We start from the raw sequence: 20,262 nt of genomic DNA, 5'->3' as shown, positions 1-20,262 counted from the left end.
AGTGACAAGAAGGATTTTCATATTTAGGTTCCACAGTTGAGTATTAACAGAGATAGTTTTTTAAAAGTTCCTGAAGCCCATGAGTAGCAATATAACTTTCCATAAGCTTTCACTATATGCCTGACCTGGAAGCCCAAACATCAGCAGTGCTACAAAAATCACTGCTAAAGCCCAAAGCATAAAAAAGAAAACTTGGTTGCATGGCAAGTGTGTTTGTTATAGCAGTAGATGCAGAAGAAGAGATAAAAGATGTGTTTTGAGTCATGGTTATGTCAATGCATTGTTTTTCTACCCTTAAAGTTTTATGAGACTATTTCCAATCGTTCCATCAGCATAGCTAACCTTTAATATTCATTTAGTCACAGGGTAAACTTATTTTGCAATACACTTGTTGTTAAAAAGAGAGTCTACATGGAAGATTATCTTCATTCTGAATCACACTGCAAAAAAAAGAGCCTATATATATAATTTATATGACTTTAAGATATAATTCAGCTGAGACCTGACTGGGTTTATTGTTTTAGGAAGCATAAACAATTTTTCAAGAATGTGGAGTTTGTTTCTATTAGCTAACATAAGAGGAAATCTATTTGCAGTCTTGCCACAGCAATTACAGGATGACAACTGTACAAATACCTCAAAAAGTGCAATTATACTTGGTGACTGACGTCTTTTCCATATCTGCTTTTGTAGTCCTGACTTGCTGATCACAGTCTGCCAAATCAAGCAACAGTGTTCTATCAGTAATGTTGCTCTTCAGAAGTAACCCAAGGATTTTGATCTGCCACTCTTCTACCTGCCAGAATTTCACCAGAGCACACACAGCCTTACACATGACCATACAACACAATATGCACAATATGCACATCATTCCTTTTAGGTTGTCTGAACTGGGTTGCTGGAACTCCCTTGACAGCCATTCTAAAATAGCTCAGGTAAAATCTAGTCAAATTATGAATTCAGAGATGTATTTCCTTGACCAAGGCATTTAAGCTCTCTATAGCACATCTTGACAAAACCTTAACAAGCAACAGAGACAAGCAGCAGAAGGCTGAACAGTGCATGAAAGTGTTAAAGCAATGACATATAAGTAATGGGGGTGAATTTCATTTTGACATGCATGCTATCAACAGATTAATCCAGAATTATCAACACAAAAGATGCCAACATTTAGATGGATGTAAAACTGATATAGAATCAATTTCATCACTGTAACCTTGAGCAGCCTTTAGGTTATGGGCATTACTTTTTGTTCCAACAAACACAATATTGTAAAATATCTGCTGATACTGGCTGCAGTATAATGTTCTCACATGCCCTTCCTTAAGTGGTTTAGCAGGGAAATTTTAAGAATAGCATACATTTTCCACTCATAGTACTTCCTACTTTGTAAGTCAGCAGCTCATCCTCTGAGACTAAAATTGCAAAACACTTCCTTCTCTTCCAGTTAGGTACAAGTGGGGTTAAACACGACACACAATTACTGAAGATTAGGAAGGGATGTAGGAAATAACTTCAAATAGTAAGCTTTCCTACTGACACAGCTTCTAGAAAATTTTAGTCTGCAAAAAGCATCCTCACAGCAGCTTCTACATCAATACACAAGGAAAAATAGTTGATGATTTAAAATAATATTAGACCAGCTTTCCTTTGCTCAGATTACATCTGTCAGATTTACTACAGGGAAATGAACTAAGCTAAGAAGAGATGGCATGAGAAAGGCATCAAGGGAATTACACATCACATACTTTACTCTGGTAATACACATACCACACTGGCAATTTTGCTAGGGGAGTGGGATTTTCTGAATAATTTCTTTTCTCTGTAGGAAAAAGCGGGAGAAAAAAATATTGGCAAAATGTGCTTTTTTTTCCTCTGTCCACTGGAGAGGATTTTTTCTGAAAATATAGTTCACTTAGATGCTAGAAAATATTCCAGACAAAACTTGAGTACCTAAACCTGTGCTCTTTCAATGGAGCTCACATACCAAGATGTTAGAGAGAATTTGAACAAAAAAACTAAGTGAGCATACGTGTTATAATTGCATATTTATTCTATTAATATTTTCTACCACCTCCTTGTGTCAAAATTCCAATTGACACTGAAGGTGGAACTGAAGTAAATTTGCATTTACTAAAAGTTTTATATGGGAAATCAGACTCACTGTCACGAAAAAAATGGAGAGGAAATCCTTCACTCTTTCCTATTTGCAACAGCATATCAATATTGCCTTCAAACCAACATTTGCTCTGAGTTATTTTTTAGCTTTCAAAACAACAAGTTATGAAGACACTTCAAATATTACTCCTCAGCACAGTATATTCTTTTATTTTTCAGCATGGCCAGCCTAGTCTCTTGGCTGATAGATTAAACTTTTCCCATTTCTCCCCAGCTCTTAATAGAATGGCTTAGTTTATGGCCCACAGTCAACAGCTCCACTGAAGGGACAGATTTTTGTAAGTTTAAGATTTAATATCAAGTAGCTGAGATAAACAATATTCTGAGTAGTGGTATGGTGATGGTTCCACAGGATGTTATGAACAGTTGAGCTCATCTGAAGTAAGAATTGCTAAGAATCTTCAGTCTTCCTCTTCTTACCACCAAATACTGCAATCCTGCTGGTATAATTTGCTGCGCTTGCAAAAAAATAGCAAACTTGGCATAGTTATGGTAAAGTTTAACTTTTTTCTGTTATGTAAGGCAGCAGTTACGTAGTTAATGGTGCCTTCTGTACTGTAGGACAGGGAATAACTGCGTCAAACAAGAGAATATGTCTGACTCCTATCCAAACCTTCCAGCTGCCATGCACATTTCCTAACAACGTTACTTTATAACTAACATTTGAGTCATCAAAAAGACTATATTGTCAATACAGCACTTTATCAGAGCAACATTTTGAATATAAAAAGTATATAGAAGAAAACTTTGCAAAATGATGAATTAGAAAACCTGAGAAAAATTTTCCTTTACACATTTCCATGATGTTTTGCACTATTTGTTTATTTTCCATGTAATTTCAAAATTTGAATCATATTACTCTCAAGGTATCTTTTGGAAGGGGACAAACAGAAAGCAAAACTGAAAAATACTTTTGAGCATTCCTTCATCCTTCTCCTCTTCAGTTGCTGTTTTTTCAAATATCAATTCTCAGAAGTCAATTATCTGCACTATAAAATGCCAGTAGTAAGACTGACAGTCCATGCCATTCACTCTATTACATCTACTGGGTCTACCTACATACAAACTTTGTAAAGGATGGATAAATAATGTTAGGAATAAAAAAATCTGATTATAACTTCAAATTATGGGTAATTAATGTTCAAAAGAACTGCTACCAGAGCATCAGAATTTCTCAGAGCTTTGATACATGCACCTTCACAAAACTCCAGCATTCTGAACAAGGAGATACCTGCACCAGGCAAAAGGAAAATCTAATTAAAAAAACAAACAAACAAAAAAAAAAAAAAAACAGCTGGAAGAAAACTCTGGAGAGATCTTAAAGCACCTTCCAATACTGAAAAGGGGCCTACAAGAAAACTGGAGAGTGACTTTTTACATGGGCAAAAGGGAATGACTTTAACCTGAAGGAGGGTAGATTTAAATTTGATACTAGAAAGAAATTAATTACTTTAAGGCATGTGTGGTCCCTTATAACTGACCAATTCTATTTTAATACATGAATCCCTGGGCTCTAAGGCTCTCTTCTGATTTTGAAACACTTCAGTTTTGCACAGAATACTTCCCTTCTTCACTTTTCCAAAGGTAAGATAAGCAGGAATGAGCATGACTCTACAATGCAGAAATTAGAGGAAATCATTGATGAGAAAACGAAGGAGAGACGTGATCACATTTAATCCAAATATTTGATGTATCTTGTGGAAATGGAACTTTCATATGGATATAAACCCACATTTTTTTATCTAGCTCTAAAGAGGTTTCTCAGATTATGGGAAGAAAAAGATAATTAAAAAAAGAAAGCTGAATTTTTATCTTGGCCTGAAAAGTAAGACTTAGCTGAACCTGAATATGTTCATGTAAACATGAACATGTGAATGAGTGTGAAGAACATGGATGACAGAGTACAATCCCCTTTCTCTGCCCAGTTTGAAGAACAGTTATTTTTCTGGCAATGCTTACGTAAATTAGAAACATTATAGAGGAAAAGTATGTCATAAGAACTCTGTAAGAGATGTTTGCTGAAGGCAAATAGCTTAATAAAAATGTTAAATCAAAAGCAAGTCCATGAGATAAGTGATAATATCTTATCTGTACTTTCCCAAGACAGAGACTAGAGTAAAGTTTCCAGAACAGTGTTCCACCAATGTTGCATTAAGTGTTGCAGCAATCTGGCAAATCTGTAATTAGACTCAAAGAATCTTCATTTTGCCAGCTGTGATGGGTTCATCTTGGCTGACTGTAAACCCTCATCCAGCAGCTCTCTCACTCCCCTCAACAGAACATTTCTCCCTCTTCTCTCCAACTGCTATACAGCATTTTAGTCTTTCTTAAATATATTTCCAACATTTCTTAAATATATTTCCTAACACATACATATATTTCCAAGCCACCAGTGTGGCTGATAGGCTCAGCTGTGTGCTGTGCTGGGTCTGCCACAGGGCTGTCCAAATCTCATCCTACAGAGGCCCCCGTGCAGCTCCCATCACCAAAATCTCACCATGTACCACACACCTGTACACAAATTATTACAGAAACATCTCTTCATCATCTCAAAGGGTCATATGATTAATAAAATATATTTTTTCTGGTATTTTAGGCCAGATAGAACATGCTTGTCACTAAACTAACAATGCAATTAGGCATTTACTCTGAAGATATTGAATCCAAGCATTCTGAGAAGAGGGGAACATTCTTCTGTAAATCACCCACCATTCAGAAAAAGTACTTAAAACAACAAAAATTATTTTTAAATGGTCATACTTTAATGTAGATTTATCACAAGATGCTCAGCATGCTCAGGACATTACAGAAATTGAAAGACTGAGACAGGCACATGAGCTCTTGAAGAAGAGTATTATAATAAAATAGAAAGTAAATCATACTTCTAGGCTTCACTATGTATACAAATGATAGTATTTATTGTAAACAAACTTATATTAAACACACAATATTAATGGAAATACAGATTACAAAACATGGATTATCCAAGTTTTAATAGGAACTACTTTGTAGCTGTCCTAGAAAAAGCTCCCTCTTTGGTTGAAAATTCCATTTTCATGTCATGACCCTAGACATGTTAGGTCTCCCTCATGTAAGCTAGTATATGGAACTGAGCCAAAATAAACTGCAAACACAAAAAGAGTAATTTTCAACTGAGGGGACAGTGTGCTTGAAAAGAGCAATTCACCCCATCCTACATTGGGATGACTAGACGACATTTTCGTTAAAGGTGCAAGGAATGATTCAGTAATTTTGAACTAACAGAATTTGGGTTTATGAAGCTAAACAGGATTTATATAATCCTGTATATTATCTTGACTCCGATTATATAAATAATATTAAAGTAGGTCAGCAAACAAAGCATACCTGGATGAACTTGGAAGTGATTGATGCTTAACTTATGGCATTTACCTTCATAATAAATTCTCTAATTGACTAAGGAGGTGTATCCTCTTTGTTTACTGAGAAACTCCCATACAATCTGGCAACTCCCCTTTCACAAAGTAAATGTAAAAAATATAAAAGGAGTCTGATGTGAATAGAAGATTAGTGCATGCTACTGAGTCATGAGCATGAGTTAGGTAACTCTATACGAGACTTAAGAAAAAGCTTTCTAGTTTGAGTAGCTGGAAGAAAGCAAAATAGTGACAAGACTAAATAGTTATAATTAAAAGAATAGAAGACTTCAGTTTCTAACTCTATACAATCCATGTCAGATATTTGCATTCAATCCAAGACTTGTATGTCAGAACAAGAGTTGCCTAAATACTGTCATTTGGACTAAAAAAAGAAAAAAAGCACTTCATATCTTTCATTGCCACCATTCATATTCTCATTTATTATGAACCCTTGTAGTCATCAAATGCATCTCACAAAAACTACTTCCTGTGTGGAACTGTGTCAATACAAAAACCACTAACTACCAGGAGTAAAATTTTCAAAAGAACAGTAAAAAAGCAAAAGATATTAAAAAGAAAAAAAAAGTTCAATACTGTAAAATGGCATGAACCAACAGGAAAGCAGGACTACATTACATGCAATGGTTACTTGGCAAGACAAAACGCCCACATTTTAAATGTGTCTCTCCCTTTCTTCTTCTTCCCCCAACTTCATACTGCTGAGCATGAAACCATATAGTCTGGAATATCCCTTTGGCCAGCTGGGGTCAGCTGTCTTGGCTGTGTCTCCTCACAACTCCTTGTGCACCCCAGCCTCCATGCTGATGGGGTGAGGAGCAGAAAAGACCTGGACTCTGTGTCACCTCTGCTCAGGGATAACTAAAACATCCCTGTGTTATCAACTATTTACAGCACAGATCCTAAACACAGCCCCATACCAGATAGTATGAAGAAAACTCAGTCTATCCCAGCCAAAATCAGCACAGCTTCCTGGGAACCTTTATCTTGATTCTGTGGAAAACCTAATGAAAATATTCTCAAGATCATGAGCATTGCTAGTCACAAACATATTTCTGTGAGACAGAGCCTGGTCTATCTATACCTCCCGAGTGCCATGACTGAGTTTGCAATCTCCTCTGTAATCTGAGAGACACAGTGTCAGAAAGGACAATTAGACCTAGAGCACCAACAGGTCCAACACGTCTATCCATATGTTACTCAACAACTTCAGGAAGTTGACACAGCTTTCTGTTACAAGTTAAAGGCTTACCCTTCTGAGATGTAAATTGTTCAGCTACTGAAACAGCAGGATCAAGGAGGCATTTTAAATATGTTATTAAAATTTTTTAGAAGTTACTTTTCTGCTGTGTAGTTTCTCAAATTCTACAGCATTACATTTATAGCAATTACAATTTATTTTTCTTTAATTGCTAGGGGTTGGGGTTGTTTGGGGAAATTGTTTTGTTTTGTTTTTCAACCCATGGGTATTAGCTAAAAACAAGATTTGCAATAAGGCAGACACTACCAAAACTACAGTGCTGGAAATCTGAGTATCAAGCACAGACAACTTGGTCTGCAATGTGTTTTGTGGAGGCTTGTCTGCTATATGTAGGAGTGGAGATATGAGATGCTTTAATAATGCTTTAATGTACATAATTCAACACCTCAGGGAGTAATAAAGCCATTAATAGCAGATTAATATTTAACTTTAAAAATGGGAAATGCCCATGAATGATTGACCATCAATCAAAATAAGGAGTGATCTTGTAGCTGTTTACAGGCATATTAAAGGCTCAAATAGGTGAATAAACCAAAACAGAGCTAAAAGAACTAGGAATGAGAACAAAAACCAGCATGGCCAAGCCCAGCCGTAATAGAGACAAAATAACAGTCCAAAATAGTCCAAAATAAATAGTCCAAAATAAAGAAAAAGGAGATTTTAGAATAAATTGATAAACTGGACAGTAAACAAACTTCCAAGACTGGATGGCATTCCTTAACTGTTCTAAGGAAGCTCAAGTACAAAACTGCTACACTTCAACAGTAGTTGGAGGGCAAGCTCCCATGAGTAGTCACTTCCTGGATGATCAAATTTTCTAGATATTTAAACAAGCTGTAGGAAAGTCAGTTGTCACAACAGACAGAAGCAACTGCTGTGACCTGTCCAGGTTTAAGGGTGGTAAACTGTGAAGCTACACACCATTTGTTAAGATCCAAGATTATCCAAGAAAGCCAAAACTAAAATGAAAGAGAACTGCAGAACTAGACTACAATGTTGAGAGAGAAAAAAATGGTAGATAAAATTCAGTGACTACCTGCATAAAGTGTGAATTCAAAAGAAGAATTTCAGCGTGTCCACACTATCTTCCCATCCTTCCTTCTTACAGACTGCCTTCCTTCCTACAGACATAAAGGGAACAATTATATTATCAGCTGTCAGGAAAAATATCTTGAAATGTGATAAGTACCAAGTAATACCATCTAAGTGACCAGTGACATTCAAAATGTTAATATGGTGGTATTAAAGGCATAGAGAATGAAGCACAAAGTAACAGTGAAATATTCTACATTGCATTCATGGAGGGATCACATTTTAAAAAAAAAACTCAAAATTCTTATTCTGGTCATTCCATTCCAAGAAGCATATTTTCCTATTATAAAAGGTCAGAATATTCACCTGCAAAGCTGGAGTTCTGTTAACCACTTATAAGGACCTTGGATGTCTTCAGATGCCCCTCATTTATTGTCTATGAACAGCTATGGACACTACAGATGACTATGGCTGTCTGTATTTTCCTACACCACTTTTTCCATTGCTAAGTGTATATCTTATATATGAAGTGCCACTGAGTGTGGGTTACACTATTAAAAATCTGTGATTTTCAGAACTAGACCCAGAACTAGATGATGGTGGTAGGAATGTGAATGTATATGAAAAAGAATGTGTATGTGTGTAAGCATTAGAAGAAGTGGCAGAACCAAGACTGAAAGAACAAAATTATAATTTAAGAACACTGGTACCAAGACTCTGCTATCAGGGATAAAGTGGTATTGTGTTGTTTGCATCCTGAAAAAAAGTCTGCACTCTGCTAAGACCACAGCACAGACAACTTGACAGTGTAAGACCTGCATCCTGAGACTGGGACTGAAATAAGTAGCACCATGTCACGTATTCCATTCCTTTTCCTTTAGTTTGCCAAGAAAACAAGCTAAAGACATATAACTTAAATGGGGGAAAACAGATAATAAGCAGTAATCAGATCTAAGACTTCAGAAAGCTGAAATAAGCCATATTCTGTGGCAAATGATCGTGTCTTAACAGCTAGGGACTACAAAAGGATATACAGATCAATAAAGTAGTTTGTCCACCAATCAAAAAAAAAAAATGCAGTAGGCATTGACAACAATATCTCTTGTACTTTACTTTGCACACCAACAATCCTGGCCAAAGCTGGTAAAACTTGGCAACCCAAGCTCAATGCTTGCAAAATGTGAGTGTGAAAGGGCAACTGAATGAAATTCAGGAGAGATAAACTCATTTAGAAGTTTTGTAAATAAGAATCTCTCTCATTTTCCAAAACATTCCATGCATAGTTTTATTACAAATGTTTTCTTACAGGGGATATGCCACTGATTACAAATTATTGGGCAGGGTTTTATTACTAATGTTTTCTTTCAGGGGATATGCCGATTAGTAAATGATTGGGCAGGGTGGGGAAGGCATGAGTTATGAAGATCACCTTTATATTTGATACAGAGGCAGAAAGAGAAGCACATCCTGAGTTTCTTGAGCTTACTACGTTTCTCTCATACCTGGAATACGCTTCCTAGAATAAACATTTCAACTCCTTACTCGAGGTGCTAAAGAGGAAGCTAAGCAAGGCACTATTGAAGGGGACATGATCATAGTTCCTTGTGGGCATTATTATCTTCCACTTCTTGGGAGGTTACAACTTGTGTTATCTTCTAAAATGAGCAAAGCAGCTAATAATTATTAAAAGGTTATTTATTGCAGAAGTACATCAGTTTTAAAAGGCATAGTCACAGATATTTAAATTTATGCCAAGTTTTAGCTTAGAATTTTAAAAGCATTAGAGCTTACAGTACAACTTACTTATTTTAAAAAACTTACTTGACTTATTTTAAAAAAACTTACTTGATTTTAAAACTTAAACCTACACTTCTACTTTATATGTAAGTAACTTAATATGCTTCAATTTATCTACAAGCTTTAATTTATTCTCTGTACTTTAATTTCTTTCTAAAGAATTCAGAAACCCCCAACTCGCTAACTCCAACAACTTCTGATTAAGAGTTTATAAATACAGTGCAATTTACCTCCCTTACTGTCAGCTCTGACTTACAGGAGAAACAAACACAGACTGACTATCAAGAAGAGGAGGAAATCAAGCAGTTTTATGCCTGGTAAATCTTGCTAGTCATATGTTACTGATCATCTACTGAATATACAACCAGCAACATATCCAGGAAAAGGTTACTTGTTATTAAAATTATTTACACATCCCCCTTGCCCTTGTTACATATCCCCTACCTTTTGCCCTGGCCATGGTGCTGAACACAAACATGAGCTTGGGCAAATCACGGACTCATAGAATGGGTGGGTTGGAAGGGTCTTCAAAGACCATGTACTTCTAACCCCCTGCCACGGACAGGAATACCTTTCACTAGACAAGGTTATTTAGAGCCCCATCCAGCCTGACCTTGAACACCTTCAGGGATGGAAAGTCCACAGTGTGTCTGGGCAACCTGTTCCACTGCCTCACTATCCTCATAGTAAAAAATTCTTTCCTATTATCTAATTTAAACCTACCCCCCTTCAGCTTACGGCTATTCTCCCTTGTTCTATCACTACATTCCCTTGTGAAAAGTCCCACTCCAGACTTTTCCTAAGGCCTCTTTACCTACAGGAAGGCTGCTATCAGGTGAGCACAGTCCAGCCCCACAGTTGTCTGTCTGCCTTAAGAACTCACAGACAAGGTGAATACTTTCCAGAAATAATGTCAAGTCAGAAAATCATTTTTTCAAACGACCTTTAAAGGTTTTTGCACTTTGGGGTTAGGGGGTGGTTTTTCTTCCCAAGTGTGTGTTTTCAAGAGTCCATTTCAGCATCAAAAAAAAATTGTGAGAAAATAATAAGTTCTTTTGAACATTTGAATGCTGTGTATGGATACTGCTAAGCAGACATGTTCTGTTCTTGCAGCCATATCTTCTTTCTCTCTTTTTCCTGACTACTTCCTCTACTTCCAACTTTTCCTATGTTGCATGAATAATCAAAAGTGCGTTGGCCTCCTCTTAACATTTAACCAACATTTTCCCTAAAGTAGGATGGGATTTTAAGTCTATAGCTACTACAGTGGTTTCTGTTAGCACAGTGATTTCTGCTCAGTTGTAGATACTGCTCAATGCAAAGAAAAAAATATTAATTTTTATTTTGGATTTAAAGAAAAACAAGGCATTTTGTAGGAAAAATATATCAATATTCAGCATTTTCTCCCAGGAGTAGACTTTTGAAATTAAAGTCACAGTTGGCCCCACTAATCCTCTCACTCTGAAGGCTTGACTACTTATTTCTGTCTCTTCCACCTTTGCAGTGAGATGTTATGTAAGACATGGGTACTTGGTAGCCTTCTTTTACACGGTTAATTTCTAAGACAAGACTTATCCTCTCACCTCTATTTACCTACTTTATTTAAATGCATCCATTTTACAAACTAGACTGCTTATGCACACAATCATTTACAGACATGGGTGCTAGATCTTTCTTACATAAGAGTTACTTCAAACTGCTAGAATAAAAGACTCTCTGACAAATAAAAGCCACATTAAGAAAGACTAACTATAACATGATATTTGATCAATCAAGCATGTATTAGTATTTCCTGTCAAAAAATACAGATAAATATGATTGAAAGGTATTCTGTAATTTATCTGTATGTGGAAGCACACAGCTCTTTTTATCATCTCTGCTTTTTGCAAACATGGTTACTTTCTGAAGTATACTTTTTATTTTCTTAAATCTCGGTGTGAGTTATTCAAATGATGGCATTTGCAGGAGCTTCCACTGCATAGTCACCTTCTCTTATTTTTGAACTCCAGAGAAAATTTGTATTCCATTTCTTGATATCTACAGGTTTTGGGTGTGAGAAAATGTTAAATTTCCCTTAGTAAAAATCCACAGTTCTAATTTTTCCTTATTCATGAGTTACCCATGGTGATAGAATGAATAGTTACACCTTTCCAAAATGCATGGCTATCTTTAGGGTGTAATAAACACACATTTTGACAGTAGCAAATAACATATATTGTTAATACCTGCAATGCAATAGACTGTCAGGGACAATCTAAAAGTCCCCATCAAAGGAAGAGAAAATATGAAAATGGGCGAAGTACAACAGGATAATTATTATCATCAGAGAAAAATCCAAATATATATGACATATAGACAGACCCATTTGGTACCATTAATACCTAGTGTCTTTTGGCACTTTGTACTGATCTCAATTTTTAAAGCAATAATTGAGTGGGAGGCAGAGTTTAAGAGCTAATAAATAAAAGCCTGTCATTACAGCTTAGTTCTTTTCCTCTTACATGCCATCTTAATGTCATAGTTAATTCATCACACACCGACTTTGAAAAGAAAACTTCACAAATAACTGCAGCCTTCCTAATGATCAGACAAAAGTAAGAATGATTGGGAAAGGGTAAAATATAAATACATAACAAGCAAAAGCATGAAGACTTAAAGAGATGCCATAATTTTCATAGTACCATACACTGTAGACCATTAATTTTCTTAATTGTTAATGGTATTTAGATCTTCTTTATATCTTGGCGAGAAATTCGAAAACAACTGAGATAATGGTACTGAGGTTAAATCACTCCAGCTTTAGCAGTATGCATATTCTATACCAGAAATGAAATTAATAGTACTGTGTTCTTTCTAGTGTCTATAGGAATTCATCTGACTCAAATCACAATCAAATGCATCAATAATTCATTTTTTTTTCTTAGTGGTCATTCTGCATCAGCAAAGCTGAGATGAGACAGAGCATTGAAGCACAAACAGGCACCGACTGTGTTGTATCAATTATGTGGTTATAGTAAATGCTTTATACCCCCAAGCATTGATATTTATTCTACTCCTTAAGTACTGAAGTAATTTTTCAAATAAAAAATGCATACACCATACCATTTTTCAGTGCATACACTTATTTTCACAACACTGAAAACTAGAAAATCATTACCAGCTCTTTTCACTCAGTATTCTTCTAATCTCACAAATACAGCCTGCTGCTTGTAAAACTATCTCACCAAACACTGCAACTCTATCCTAAACAAAGGATTTCTGCCTTTAGGACTTCATTGTAATAAACTGATTGAGCATGCAGCTCAAGTGAATGATATTTTATTCATCACACACAGTTTATTGGACATGCTTATTTTTCATTTACTGGATCTATGGAGGAAAGCATCTCTAAAATTGGATCATTTTGATACAGAAAACTCAGACTAGCTTTTGGGAACAACAGTGAAGAGAAGCTGAATGTTCTGAAGGAGTTTTAAATTATCCAGATCCTGCAGATGCTGTAATCCTAAGATTCTGAAAATGAAAACTCTCTTTACAACAAAGAACAGCAGTCATTAAAGAGCTGCCTGGCCCAAGATAAACACCCAGTAAAGACATTCATTATTTAATCTCCGCCCAGTTTCCAAAAGGAACAAACAATAGAGGCTCCAGGAGGAGCTGAAGAATTAACAACAGCTGTATGCCACAGCTGATAAAAAAATAACAATTATGAGAGTGCCTATATGTGGAGTTTGCACCCATCTTTACGTTTGTGACTTGACTTATGGCAAGTTCCTGGTTCAAGGAAAGGAAGTTCCGGTTTTGTAAAGAAATGCTCTTCTTAAAACCCTGTGACTGTGATTCTACAACCATTTCCTAAGAAAAGCAGCCTCCTCCTGTAACTTAAATAAAGACAGTCTGCACACATGCTAATATGTCATGTTTGTTTGCAGCAGAGCAGATCAATGAATTTTGACTGTGACTAGGTAAAATGCCACTTGTTCTCTTGCACAGGGCATTTTGTTATGATCATCACAGTGAAATGAAGTGACTGCTAAAGCATCTGGATTGAAGGCAGGGCTACAAACAGAATTTTAAAACACAAAGGGAAAAATAAATAAAAAAGAAAGCCCAAACAGTATTGTTTAGCTAATGTTCAATAGTATAATGCACTGACCACTTAAACATACCTCACTTCAACACCTAAGTGCATTTATTTTCTTTCAAAGAACATTAGAAGATCCAATTCTTCCGTTCTGTAGCAGTAGCATAGAAGAGTTCACCCACACATGAACCTGTTGTGCTAAGCATAGAATAAGCTCTCCTTCAATTATATTCTCCAACTCAAAGATTTTTTTAATTCAATGTTAAAGTCAGTGGCGTTGACACGGGGTAACATTTTCATTATAAATGTAAATTTCTTAACCTTACAGCAACTATCACCACTGTGTAAAAAATTACTTTGTACATTCCAAATAATGGAGCAAAAATCTTTTCTTTTTAGAACAAACTAGCTTACCCATTGGAGTGAATGCTGTATTTTGATAGATCTAGCTAATGCAGTTTAGCTGTTGTGGCCAAGACTGACAGCTAAGAAATTCCATAAAAGATTCAGGATGAATGCAGCAAGAGAAAAAAACTGGAAATCTAAGGCCATGGAAGGAGCTGTGGTAGAAATCTCCATAACAAAAATATGAAACCTCTCGCATTTTATGCAAAAAGAGGATTTGGCATTTGGGGTAGTGACTTTTTTGGCAACAACAATTTTCTTGACAAGCCATATACTGATTTGAGCATTTTGTTTCACCACTTCCAAATAAGTCAAAACTCTTTGTGTCCATTTCAAATCATTTTTCAGTAGAACTGGGTTTGAGATAGCATAACAGAAAATTCAAATCCTGAGTGTTTGCATGCAATGTAATTTACTACCTGTGAAAAAGGGCCAGAGTAAAATAAAATTTACTGTTCCACAGCTATGGCTCTGTCAAAGTCCCACTCGGGTGGAACACAGTTGTTTTTAACCATGTAAAAATTTAATGGTAAACACAGAGATTTAATATGATTAAGAAATTATTCAAAGTTTTTTGCATAGAAACTAAGTTTGCATAGAAACTCAGAAAGTTATTTCAGATTAGTTTTCATAAATCACAATGTTGATGAGTTCACAGTCACAATAAACAGAAGGTATTAGATACAATAAACAATATAAGCCCTGTGGTCAGGGTTTCTCACTTCCAAAACTAGGATGCCTCTTTTTTATCAGAGCTTCCTCTAGTTAACTTGCTTTCTCACAGTTATTTAGCCTCAGCAGGAACAGATTTAGATTAGATAGATTAGAGGGATTTCCACCAGCACATTCCCATAATTTTGGTGGTGAAGACACTCTCAGGTTTGTGTTTAAAACTTCTCAGGCTGCAGCAGAAAATAGAAGTATTGGCTAGGCAAGGATTTCATTTGCAGTGTCAGGTCACAGAGGTACAGGGTACTGTCAGCTGACCTACTGAAAACCAAATCATAGAATGTTCATGGATAAGGTTTTTAATATCTCTTTCAGTCTATCTTTAATTTATCCAAGTACCAAGCACTAAAACTTGACATGGCAGAACAAAAGACTCTCCAAAATACAGAGAAATAAGGGGATTTGCAATTTAATGAAAGAGCAAATAAAATTAGGTTAAAGGAAGTAACCTAGGTTACAGAAAAGTCTGCTCCAGAATTCAGGGCATCCAAGTTCCTGTTAGTCCCTTCTCTCTCACCTCCAGTCCCCTCCCTCTCAGCTCTCAGTTCCTTACTTTTCTGCTCACTTAACCTTACTTCTTCATCCCCCCAAATTGGCTATATATGCTTTAGCTTTCTGTTTCAACTCCAATGCATGTTCCTATTACGGTCCTCCAACCTCAAAGACAATCCATCTTCCTGCAGGGCCTAGGGATGAAATGGTGGAGACAGCTTTGTCCCTCAACTACATCCAAGAAATCTCCTCTTCTTCTTTCCCTTCTTGCCATTAAAAAAATGAGCATATGAAGAAGCAATGGAAACTCTTCTCCAGTTCCAACCATGTGGAGCAGGGAAGACCAGCTTTCCTTTTCTGCATTAATCCCCTTTTTTTTCTGCAGGAGATTTGAGAAATACTTTCTCTTCAGTACACACCTGCCTAAAGAGCAGTCTGTTCATTAGAAGCATGTCAGGTATGCTCAGTCATGCACAGTAACCCAACAGGTTGCTTCTCCCTGGAGACAAGGAAGGAGGAAAGCTTTCAATTCAAACAATGTCACGCAACAGCTGTGATCTGAGATCTCTCAAGAGCTGTCCACTCTGACATCAGCATAGGCCTTAACCAGTGAGGATTCTTTGCAAATTTTTGCAATGTTTCCTTCCTCATCCTTCCTTGAACTTAAGTAGAATTTACTACAACTTGGCCTTTAATTGCCAAAACCCCAGGAAGTCAGAATGATTTCTCCCTAGACACTGGTGCTATTTACATTCACCACCTTATCATATGGATGAGATTTGTATGTTAATGAAAAGCTGCAGCTTCCTCTACTCCACAGCATTTGATATCCAAATCAAGGCCTGGGCATCAGACATAGCATTTGTTTGCATAGAGAAGAAATTAATAATACCCCATTTCCAACAAAAATGCACCTTTTTTAATCCAGCAGTTGGTGAAGATTATCAATGTCAGAAATACTGTAGGGCAGTATCACACACCCTTCAGAGCCCCTCTGTGGTTACTCATGGAAAAGCATTCCCACAGCCTTCAGAAGGCCTGGACTTTTAACCACTGGCATCCTGCAACATACACGAGGTCTGCAAAATTAAGCAAGGTTAAACCAGGATATTTTCTCCCCCTGTCTCCTCAGGATCAGCAGTTTTATGAAAAGAGGAAGAAGAGTATCATTGTGTTCAGAAGGCAAAAAGCAACAAAGCCAAATGGTACTGTATTAAAACAAAATATGTTTCAGATAAGGAAAAAAGGCTGTTTGATTTATTATTTTCTTTTGAATATAGGTATTACACATTTTCCTTTTAATGTTTCTCAACATCTGTTAGTCATCTGTGAACAGAATTTCAGATGTTCTCAGGTGAAACAATTCTCTGGTGCATTCTCAGTTGGTGGTGCTGGTTTGGGGACTGGTTGGGGCTTTTTTTGTTTGTTTTTTGGTTTTGTTTTGTTTTGTTTTTGTTGTTGTTGTTGTTGCTTTGGTGTTTTGGTTTTATTTTTTACTTTTCCTATATTTCCAGGAGTTGAACTGAGCTAACACTTGATATCTGGGAAAATAAGCAAAATGGAGTTATAAAACTGATCCGAGTTAAAGTAATTTAACAAAGGGGCAGTGGTTTAAGAGAAAAGATTTAAAAACTGAGTCTTGTGAGCTAAAGTGAAACCAGTCTCGAGGAGTTTCCCTCAGACTGAGAAAAGGAATATGAATTGCTCTTCCAAGCTAAACTAAGAGGAGTCCTAGGAATAAGCTGTCAGATATGGCATCAGACCATTAAAAACGTCAGAGAGAAACAAGTATTTTTTCTGTATCTTTCTAGACAATACCCCAGGTCAGGGGTATTAAAGGGGTACACATTTCAAGAGCAAAGAAGAATGTGTCAACTGGCACTGAACCAGTGTCTTGTTCGGGTATCCCCATTCTAGCAAAGTAGCAACACAGTCCCAAAAGTCCTAGACAGTATTTTACGGCATTCATTCATTAACTAGGCATTAAAAGACAGATGAGCAGGGTCTGAGGGACCAGCTGTCTCTTTCTGTTTGCTTTACTGTTGAGACCTCTGACTGAGATTAGAGGATCTGAAATATTTTCTTATTATGCAGGTGGCAGTGAAAGGAACTTCCTGGTTTACAGCAAAAGCATACATTTACCCTGTTTCACAGGAAAAAAAATTGCTTTAACACCGTCTCACCGATTAATTAAATCATAATGAGAATCACATCATTAATGTTTTATTAAACTCCTTTACTAAGACAAAGCCAATGGATACCTGAAAGGAAAACTTTCTATGTAGATGGTTTTCTGATTCAAACCTTCATAAATAACTCATGGATCTCACAGAGAAATAATTGCCTCGGTGTGGTAAAGATATGGCCAAGATCAATGAATCAAACACGTGGGGGAAAGAAAAGATTTGTAACTCATCAAGGGAACACATCAGCTTTATGAAGAAAGCACCAGAAGCAGCAGAGAGAGTCCTCATCCTCTGCCAGCAGATGGCAACATTACTTCTCATTACGGAAAGGGATTGAGGGAAAAGATCTGCATTATCAACAAAAGCTGTGTAGATATTTTTGCTCTTTTATTCCTGCATAAAAATGGAATGCTTTGCCTAAGGTGCCATGTTTATGTTTCAGTGGACAGTGGCGGATAAAAGAAACCCTCTGACCACACCAGGATGCTGACAGAAAGAGACAGAAAATACCAAAACTCACTGTAATAACACACCACAGATCATTTATACAGTTCATACCTGTGAAAAAGGTTCATAGAGATAATGTACAGAAAGAGATCCGCATCTAATTTAAGCCTCATATAAATTGATAGCTAATGAAAAATTATTTAGAAAGCTATTGCATACAGAAACTACTTTGAATACTTTTTTCCTTTAAATTGCCCTGTGCAGATGGACTTGGGCCCTGAATCACAATGCCTGTAAACAATTATTCTATTCCTGCAATTAAATGGAAAGTGATGCAAAAATTAATGAATAATCCTATTAAACATAATTACAACCCCTGATAATACATAATGGTACGAAGCTGTGTCAAGGGACATTCAGATGGGATGGACATTAGGAAAAGGTTCTTAGGATGGTCATTAGGAAAAGAGTAAGAAATATATTATTAGCTTTTTAACCAGTGGGTAGGGAAAAGCAAATTATCTGAGTTAGCATTCACTGAAAAAAAATAAAGGCCCCTTTTTTCTTCTGCTCATATCTCCACAGCTTTTGTATTCAGATTTTAAATCCAGTGCCTCAACTGCTTTATTTATTTTCAGCAACTTCCACATCTACAGACCATCAGCTGACATTTCTTCCTGAGATACTCAGAGTTTCAATGCTTTATCCTATATCTCAGTAATGACAACATAGCTTTACCAAGCCAAACACTGGGAATAACTGATATCTTGTTGGGGATGTAGCCTCATGGTATTGTTGCAATACCCAGGAGCTGTTTCACAGCATTGCTTAAATACCAAACATACATTTCTGCTTCTTAGTCTCCTCCATTTCCAAGAACAGAACCCAGTGAGATGAATACGCCTTGTACTACCTTATGTTTAATTTTTCTCTATTATAGACTGATGAGAGAAATTACTGGAACCAAGCCTGTGAAAATACTCAAAGCCATTCTAAAATGACTGATTACCAGCACTGTTCTGAATTTGTTCAAATGCTTGGCAAAGAGGTACTAAGGTCTCAGCCCTAAAGATTCTCTGAAAGACAGGATAAAAGCAAACTAGTAAGCCAACAAAGAGGATGTGGGGGAGTTACGATTTTATGTCACAGTCTTAATGAAAAGCATTTTATAATAATGCTTGTATCAGATGTAATTTGATCTGATACAAACTAACAGAGAACTGTTTTTTCAGCATTGAAATAATTTCCCAACTGTACAATACAGAAAAAGTCACATTCATGCATTGCAGCTGAAGTAGTGTGCTTCCACAGCTGGATGCACACAGCTGGAAGCACACAGCTGCAATGAAGCTTTTTGTTTACTATGTCTTAACATTGGGTGGGGTCAATAAATTAGGCTAATACCAGGGAAATCAAACTTTTTAAAAAAAGATTAGCTTCTTAATTACCTTTCTTTTCCTTTAAAAGTGTGTATGTATATGTATATGCACACATATTCCAGCAGGGGTGTTCAACAAAACCCATTTACATACTTTTATCCATATATCTGGAATTTGTCCAATAGTGCTACATCCACTACTTTCACTTTGGCATACCGGGATAACTATCAGGAATAATTCTTGCATTCTAAAGTTATTATTTAACCACCACTGAAGCACAGTTAGACCTGGTATGAAGTGCAGAAGCTATTTAAGCAACAATACAAATCATTTCAGGCAATAAGATGAAAATGTACAGTCATGCGCAGAAAATTAGCCTGACTGAAGAACATAATGCCCCTGAAGATGAAACCCTATCAGGCTTTTTTTTCTTTCTTTCTTTTTTTTCTTTTTTACTACACTGGGACACGAATTTACTGCTCAGAGAGAAAACATGTTATTTGTGATGTCTGATGACCATCCCAGGCCAAAGGTGCTCGAGCAATCAGTTCCATCTGTCTCTGCATACCAGCAGGGGAGATCTGCAGCTCTTCCCACTCCCAGACTGCCAGTCCGAGCTCTCCCGCAGCCAACCCTGATTTCTCAGCAAACGGAGAGGACCCTGTGCGGGTGGGGACGGGAGCTGGGGCTTGCAGCTGTGCTGAATGGGAGCTGCGAGTGCCCCAGCGGCGGCGCTGGGTGCAGATCTCCGGGCGTAGCCCAGGCTGCGGTGATTCACCGGGACGGGCTGTGCTCGGCTGTGCTCCCTGAGTCACTGCGGCACCGGCTCGGCTGCAGCAGCCGCTCCAGCTCTGCC

This window comes from Erithacus rubecula (assembly GCF_903797595.1).
Source record: "Erithacus rubecula genome assembly, chromosome: 6".
Classification (NCBI taxonomy): Eukaryota; Metazoa; Chordata; class Aves; order Passeriformes; family Muscicapidae; genus Erithacus; species Erithacus rubecula.
This window is presented reverse-complemented; position numbering follows the sequence as displayed.